This window comes from Carlito syrichta, unplaced genomic scaffold (assembly GCF_000164805.1).
Source record: "Carlito syrichta isolate Samal-C Ts95f unplaced genomic scaffold, Tarsius_syrichta-2.0.1 Scaffold314115, whole genome shotgun sequence".
Classification (NCBI taxonomy): domain Eukaryota; kingdom Metazoa; phylum Chordata; class Mammalia; order Primates; family Tarsiidae; genus Carlito; species Carlito syrichta.
This window is the reverse complement of record NW_007258211.1, coordinates 380,793-389,354: the sequence shown is the minus strand read 5'-3', so window position 1 is coordinate 389,354 and position 8,562 is coordinate 380,793.

Genomic DNA, 8,562 nt, shown 5'->3' with positions numbered 1-8,562 from the left:
GCGCCGCCCGCCGCGTGCGGAGCCGGGGCTCGCGTCCGGAGGACAGCGGAAGGGGGAGAGCGGGCGGGGCTTCCGTCGGAGGCCTTCCGGCGGGCGTCGCCGGAAACACCCCGCGAAGGCGGCCTCGCAGCCCGTGGGCCGGTGAAGGGCGGAGGCGGGCTTGGGTCGTCTTCGACCTGCGGCGGCAGGTGGGGCCAGGCGCGGCGCGACCGAAGTGAATGCGTAAAATGCCAGGTGAAGGAGAATGGAGGGAAACTGCAGCCTTCGCGTGACTGTAGGGGGAGGGCGCGCTCCTGTTTGCAAGAAAGACAGCAAATGAAGTACGAGTGTAGACCTGTAAGCTGCGGAGAGGTTGGGAGCGAAAATGTGCTTTATGGGAGTCTTTTATTTTGATGTCTGCGTCGTGTGATTGTGTTACCTGTTTTTCAACGAAGTGGGTTTTTGGGTGTGTGCGGGGGGAAGCTTCCACTCAGCTGACCCTCCTCCTCCTAATTCCCCTTCCTCGAGGCAGGCACCGTGACGGTTTCTTTGTCCTTGAGGAATTCTTCCATACGTCTGCCCTGCAGACGCAAATGTGCACGTTGTGTGTGCACCCGCCAAATGAATTAGAAGGATCTCAATCAGCTGAGGGGTAATTACTGCTTGGTTTGTGCCAGGCGTTCCTCTGAACTCTTTTTTTTTTTTTTGAGTTCGAGTCTCCCTCTGTCGCCCAGACGGGAGGGCAGGGGCCGCTCCCGGCCCCCGCAGCCTCGACCCGCTGGGCTCCGGCGACCCTTCCGCCTCAGCCCTCCGAGTAGCTGGAACTACAGGCGCGCGCTACCCCGCCCGGCTGATATTTGGTTGATTGTAGAGATGAGGTCTCGCCAAGTTGCCCGGGCGGGTCTGGAACCCGCGGGCTCAGGCCGTCCACTCACCTCAGCCTCCCAAGGTGCGGGCTGACAGGCTGAGCCACCGAGCCCGGCTACACCAGGCCCATTTTTGCAGAGGAAGCTGCTGCTCGCACATCACAGGCTGAAGCCAGTTCAAGACCACCACCCAAGGCAAGTCCGTCTATTGCGGCAATCCTTGGCACCGGAGGGTTCGCAGTATCGTTAATCACTGCTCTTACTTTGGAGGCAAAAGGACCAACTTCACCGGAATTCATTTTGGCGCCCTCCTTACGGTGAGCACCGGCACAGAATATCCCTGGGACTTCACTCCTGATTATGACCGTCCCTACTTTCTTGTCGGATTTTAAAGCATCCACAGCTTTTGATGGCATTTTTATAATAAGATTTTTACTGAGTGAATTTTTGCCATAAGCTCTGTTTATTCCAAGCACCGCAATCCCCCGGTTCTCCTCGTCCAGGTGCCATACGCGCAGCTCGTCCTCCGCCTTTGCCTCAGAGCTGTAGCCCCTCCGGGGGTCGGGACCCCCGGCCGCGGGCGCCCGGCCGGACCCAGATCGCCCGGCCCGCCCACGCGCCGGGCAGCCTCCACGCGGGGCGAGCGGCAGCCAGGTGGGGGCCGCAGGGCGCCCAGGGCCCCCGGTGCCACCGCCGTGTTGTCTGTTCACGGCGTAAAATGTATGTTTCTTAAAGAATCCCATTTGTTCTTCTCATAGAAACCTTTTCTTGCCACTCCATTTCCCTACTAAATTGGGTATATGACATAGCCTCCAACTTTAACCATGCTTTAGGGAAGCGCTCTCAAACCATGTTTTTCCCTCTGCTCTCAAATCACAGCAGTCAGCAACACAGAGGCCTCTGTGACCAAATGTGAGGTTTCCCCCACCACCAGCAGCAGACACCAGCTGGGTGTCTTCAAATTCAATCCTGACACTGTCTTCCTTGAGATACTGTCAGATCCCACGGGCTGAGAGCTCAGTCCCCAAAACTGCCCCCTTATTCCCCCCAGTTGCAAGTTTGGGCCTCCAAGGCATCTGACAGGCTGGCTTCAAGTTGGGGTTCCCCCAGTCCCCTCTCCGGGTTCAGTTGCCAGAGTGTCTCACAGAACTCAGAGAAAGAACTTGCTTATGTTTAGCGGTTTATTACAAAAGGTACAGATGAAGAAATGCAGAGGGTGAGGTATGGGGGAAGGAGCAGGGAGCTTCCGTGCCCTCCCTGGATGCCACCTTCCAGAAACCACGTGCTGCACTGTCCGGAAGTTCTCCAAACCCTGTCTTGGATTTGCTTATGGAGGCTTCATTACATAGGCATGAGTAACAACCGTGTAGAAACGTAAATGCTGAGTCCGTGGGTTCGAGACCTGCCTGGGCAACTTGGCAAGCCCACATCTCTACAATAAATCAAAAAATTAGCTGGGCATGGTGGCACATGCCTGTAGTTCCAGCTACCTGGAAGGCTGAGGTGGAAGGGTCGCCAGAGCCCAGCAGGTCGAGGCTGCAGTGGCCGGGAGTGGCAACTGCACTCCAGTCTGGGCGACAGAGTGAAACTCCAACTCAAAAAAAAAAAAGAAAAGAAAAAAGAAATGTAAATGGACACAAAGCACATGACCTAAACCCAGCAAGACCTGTCCAGGCTTTTCTTGGCCTCTGCAGCATTCCCTTCTCTAGGGCGTGGGATAAAACTCTGGAAATGAGGATCTTTTGACCCCCAAATCAGGCTAGAGTCCTATCTTGGGCAGGTGAAAAGACAGGAGAGAGAGATTCTGTTTCTGGGGGCCTAAAGTGCCCCAGCATTACAACCAAAGACTAGCAAGAGATATGGGAGTTATGAGCCAGAAACCATGGACAAAAACCAGTTCCTATATTGTACAACACCACAGACCCTTCAGCAAGCTAGTAACTTATTTTGTTAGCTCCAGCAGGCATAAAAATAAGCCTTTAATTAGGGTTAATTAGACCCTGTTCATGATGTTTTGAAGTTCTACACCCTTACTGATTTTCTATTAATCTGTCTTTTGCCAGTGATTTGTGGACAACCAAAAATGAATAAAGGGTTTTCCTCCTCAACACTAGTTTCATAAAATGTTCCCCTCTGTTCTGTTTTCTGGAAGAGATTGTGCAGAATTGGTGTTAATTCTTTTAAAATTTGGTAGAATTCACCAGCGAAACCTTGGAGATTTATTTTTAGCATTTTTATTGCAAATTCAATTTCCTTAATAGTTATACTGCTACCAGCCTGGGCAACTTGGCGAGACTTCATCTCTGCAGTAGGTAAAAAAAAAAAAAAAAATTGTTTATACTGCTACACAAATTATTTAATATTCTATGAGTTTTAATAACGTGTGTTTTTGGTTTTGGGGGGTTTTTTTGTTTTTGTTTTTGTTTTGAGTCGGAGTTTCACTCTGTTGCCCAGGCTGGAGTGTAGTGGCACACTCTTGGCCACCACAGCCTCAACCTGCTGGACTCGGGTGATCCTTCCACCTCAGCCTTCCAATTAACTGGAACTACAGGCATGTGCCATCACGCCCGGCTAATTTTTGTTGCTTTACTGTAGAGATAAGATCTCGCCAAGTTGCCCAGGCTGGTCTCGGACCCATGGGCTCAGGCAATCCTCTCACCTTGGCCTCCCAAAGTGCTGGATTATAGACATGAGCCACCGCACCTGGCCTTAAAATAATTTTCAAATGCAAACCCTTTTTTTTTTTTGAGTTGGAGTCCTGGGCTACATGGCAGGATTGACATGCCTAGTCTACAGCATTCAGATTCAGATAGCGAAGGGTTAGCCATGAAAGCTGACCCAAGCCCTGGTGGGCAAGGGAATAGAAATTAGCTCAAACTCTCTGGATAGTGACATGACAAAATGGATGGTCATATTCAGGATTTAAGCTCATATTTACCAGGATCTAAAGTCATATTCAAAAGAAATGACTTTAAATCCTGGTAAAGGCTTACAAAGACTTTCATCAATATGTCATTTATAATAGAGACAACTGGAGACAACCAAAATAGCCTATGATAAGGGCTGGGTTAATACACATGGTATGTCCATTTACTGAATAAAACACTTAAGGTGTTTGCATTTGGCTGAGCACAGTGGCTCATGCCTATAATTCCAGCACTTTGGGAGGCCAAGGCGAGAGGATTCCCTGAGCCCAGGGATGGAGACCAGCCTGGGCAACTTGGCAAGACCTTGTCCCTACAATAACCCAAGAAATTAGCCAGGCATGGTGACACATGCCTGTAGTTCCAGCTACTTAGAAGACTGAGGAAGCATTTATTTTCTTCATGATTCCATGCACAGTTCCATTGTTGAAGTTTACAATCATCTTATTCATGAAGGTGCTTTTTGGCAGCACATACATTTGTGAGCCGCTGTTTTCAATTATGAAGCACACAAAGAGCAAAATTCAAAACAACATTCCTGATGAGCACCTTGAGAACTCCACTAAGAATTATATCCACTTCCATTGAACCAAATAGTGATTCGTCTTACAAAAACAAAGTCAAATTTCCTGCCAGTTTTATGTTGTTCTCATTTTCTAAACTTTATAATAAAAAATGAAAAAATAAAACAAGTCTTATTATGTATAAAAATTAACCATATTATATGACTTACGTGCAGCCCCAAGACAACTCGTTTTTACTCGACGCAGCCCAGGGAAGCCAAAAGGTTGGACACCCCTGCTGCAGACATTGGGGCAGATAAAGGGCAAAAAAGCATACCTGGTTTAGTAGCACAGAAGGCCAGCTCATCGGAGCTGCACTTCCGCAAGGTCTCTTGAAGGACAAGAGGGGGTGTGGACAAGACAGGTTGGAAATGGAGGCCTGCTGTGGGGTCACAGGAGAAGCAGGGAGGGACCAGGTGACAAGGAAGGGAGAGGAGGCGGCCTCGGCTGTGATGAGGATAACTTGGTGCAGACTGCAGGACCCGCAGGATGCTGGACACCCACGTCCTGCTCCCCACACTGAAGGGCAAGAAAGGATCCTTGATTGGGGGAGGGATTGGAAGTGTCAGCTCAGGGACCTTCAGAGGGAATCCAGACCCTCTGGGCACCCTGCTCTCCACTCTCTTACCCCTCCTGGGTGTCTGGCAGCCTTCCCTGGGATGCTGCCAGCTTGGGATCTGGATTTGGGGTTGCACAAGATGTTAAACCTGGTCCAGGGCGTAGCGTGGCAGAGGAAAGAAAATGTTCCTCACTGCCTCAGGGCACGTGGCCCTGAGTGTTCTGCAGACTGAATTCTAGTTGGTCAGTTGACATTTTATTTATTTATTTATTTATTTATTTATTTATTTATTTATTTGAGTTGGAGTTTCACTCTGTCACCCAGACTGGAGGGCAGTGGCTGCTCCCGGCCACCGCAGCCTCGACCTGCTGGGCTCCGGCGATCCTTCTGCCTCAGCCTTCCAAGTAGCTGGAACTACAGGTGCATGCTACCACGCCCGGCTAATTTTAGATTTATTGTAGCGATGAGGCCTCGTCAAGTTGCCCAGGTGGGTCTCAAACCCACAGGCTCAGGCAATCCACTCACCTCGGCCTCCCAAAGTGCTGGGATAACAGGCTGAGCCACCGAGCCTGGCCGACATTTTTTTTTTTAAGCAGGATTTATTGAGAGGACAGAAAAGCTCCCACAGTGGAAGGGGGCCCGAAGGGGTTGGCCTCAGTTGACCTTTATTGAGGCCACATTGTTGAGGCTGGTGACACAAGTGAAGGCTGCTTCCCCCAGTCTTTTAGGCCCATTCTCAGAACCCCTGGACTATGGACTGAATGCATCCCCCGAAAATGTATACAATGAAGCCCTAATACCCAATGCGATTTGTGGGAGGGGGCCTTTGGGGGGTAATGAGGTCTTGAGAGTGGAGCCCTCTGATGGGATTAGCGCCTTTATAAGAAGAGATACCGGAGAGCTTGCTTCCTCTCTTTCTCTGTCACATGAGAACAAGAAGACGCTGTGTACAAACCCAGAAACTGGACCTCACCAGACACCAATTTCCCAGCACCTTGACCTTGAACTTCCCAGCCTCCAGAACTCCAAGAAAGAAATGTCTGTTGTGGGTCAGCCACCCAGCCTGTGGTGTTTTTCTCACGGTAGCCTAAGCTGACTAAGACTCCCTGTCACCTAGCAAGGGGCAGCCAGTCATGGAACCAGGTGAGGAGGGCCCAATGCAAGGGTGGCATGCCACGGGGAGGGGGAGGAGTGGAGGAGGAGAAAGGAGGGCAAGGCGGAAGGGAAACCCTCCCCAGCTCCTACCTGTGTCCTTCCCCTGCCAGCCCTCAGCCTCGCCGCAGAGAGCCTGCCCTCCCCAGATGTCCGGGGTACCAGCCTCACGCTGTTGCCTGCCCAGACCTGCTACCAGCCCGCCCCACAATCCAGCCACCTGTCCTCTCCATGCTTGGTCCCCAGCGGGCACTCCAGTCCACAGGGAGAAGGAGGAGAGAGAGGCCTGGGTGGTCAGCAGGGGAAGGGAAGGAGGTGACACACTGAGAACAGTCCTCTCTGGGTTTGTGGAAATGCCCAGAGGCATTTTGGTTGTTTCAATGACTGGGAGACAGGTACAAAGGCAGCGTGCACAGGACCATCCAGCTCAGTGAAGAACCATCCCACCCAAGGTCTCATGTGCCTCCCCCTCTACATGCAAAATTGAAAGGCAAAAGGGGGGAGGGGAAGGGAGAGAAGATGGGAGGGAGAGAGGAAAGGGTGGCCTGACATCCGCCTGGAAATATCCTGGCGCTCTCCCAGGACCGGCCCTAATTGGTCACTCCCAACATACCAAGACAGTGTTTCCTCAGAAGACCATTCTGGCCGATCATGGCAGTTTGATCTGTTTCCTGTGGCTGCCATGGAAACAGATGTGTTTTTCTTACAGTAGCCTAAGCTGAGTCCCACAGCTTAGGCTCAGTTTGAGTACCACAAACTGAGAGACTCAAAACAACAGAAATGTATTCTCTCACCGTCCTGGAAACTAGACTACCACATTCAAGGTTGGCAGGGCCATTCTTTTTTGAAGGCTCTCTTGAAGGATCTTGAGAAGAATCCTCACCTCTTCCTCACTTCTGGTGGTTGCCAGGAGTCCTTGGCCTTCCTCGGCTTGCAGCTGCTTCACTCCAATTTCTGCTTTGATCACATGACAGTCTGTGTGTGTATGCATGCATGTGTGCATGCGTGTGTGTGTGTGTGTATGTATGTGTGTTCAAATTTCCCTCCTCACAACATCTGTCTTTGGTTTACAGCCCACCCTAACCCAACATGACCTCATCGTCATTTGATTACATCTGCAAAGACTCTATTTCCAAATAAGGTCACCGTCACATTATGATTACAACTTGAACATGTCTTTTGGAGGAGGGAGGGGACAGAATTCAAGCCAGTTCAGGGGTCAGTGCCCCAAATCTCTATTCCTGCTATTCAAAATGAGGTCTATGGAGTGTCAGCCTCTTCTGGAAGCTTGTTAGGAACCCCGAACTTCGGGTCCCCTCCCAGACCTGCTGAATCAGCCTCTGCCTTGTACAAAGACCCCAGGCAATCCACATGCTCACTGAAGTTTGAGAAGACTTGGGTCACTGCCCACCTGGGTAAGTAAGGGCAGGCCAGGAACTCAAAGAAGTGGTTAGGAAAACCTGAGAGAGGATTTCCCCGGGGAAAATCGCTAGATTGCTGTCATCCTGTCCTGGATCCTCCCCTCCCCATCTTAGCCATGAGACAGGTCATGAGTTCACCCTCAGAAAGGAGGGACATGTTCACACATGCACACAACAAGGGAGATGGCTTCATGGAACCAGTGAACTTGGTCTGTGTCCTCTGGAATTTGGGACATACGGGACTCATCCATCAGCACTGAACTTTGAGGCCAGCCAAGACAGCCATGACAGAGACAACAAAAGTGGCCCTTCCTAAAGGATCAGGGGGTCGGGGTCAGCTGGGCAAGGCCCTTTCATGAGAGCCTCTGGATGCAGAGCTGCCTTCGGCAGGCAAGAAGAAGCTTCTGCAGGCAGGCCAAGCCACCGGCAGCCAGGCGAGGGAAGACCTCAAAAGCGCTCTTGGAGAGAAGGGTCCAGCACTCCAGGAAGCTTCGCCTCTGAAACTCCCTGGCTGCATGGTGCCTACTGGTCAGCAAGCCCCTTCCTGCCCTTTCTTCCCTGTCCCAATCCTAGAGGGCCCCAAAGCAAAAACTGGGGCACAAGGGAGACAGTAGAGCCAAGAACAGGGACAACGTGGGCCAGGTTCCCCTTTGAGGATTTCTCGGCCTGAGGCAGGTGTGAGCTGGGGAAAGGAGGCATTTGATGTTAGATTGTGAGCACATCAAACACGCGTCTATTCACTAAGACCTGAGGTCCCATCACAAGTGAGGTGTTCTCCCCACGATTTCATCCCCGGCGCAGCAGGAACAAGCCCATGGAACGGAGCAGCCCCGAGAAAGAAGAGGATCGCTCTGTGCTCACACTCTCCTGGAAGTCCTACCTGGCCATGAAAACACGGCGTTAAGGGAGCGTTTAATGGGAAGAGCTGACTTTGCCTGGAGTGTGATGGTGGAGCTGAGCAGGGGTGCTGGGGTGAGGAAGGCAAAGGCCGTGAGGTGGGAGGTGAGTGCCCTGCAGAGGAAGAAGGCCTGTCTTGTGAGACAATCCCTCCGACCCCCCTGCACCCCACAGGCTGCCCTCGCCTGTTCAGTAACATAT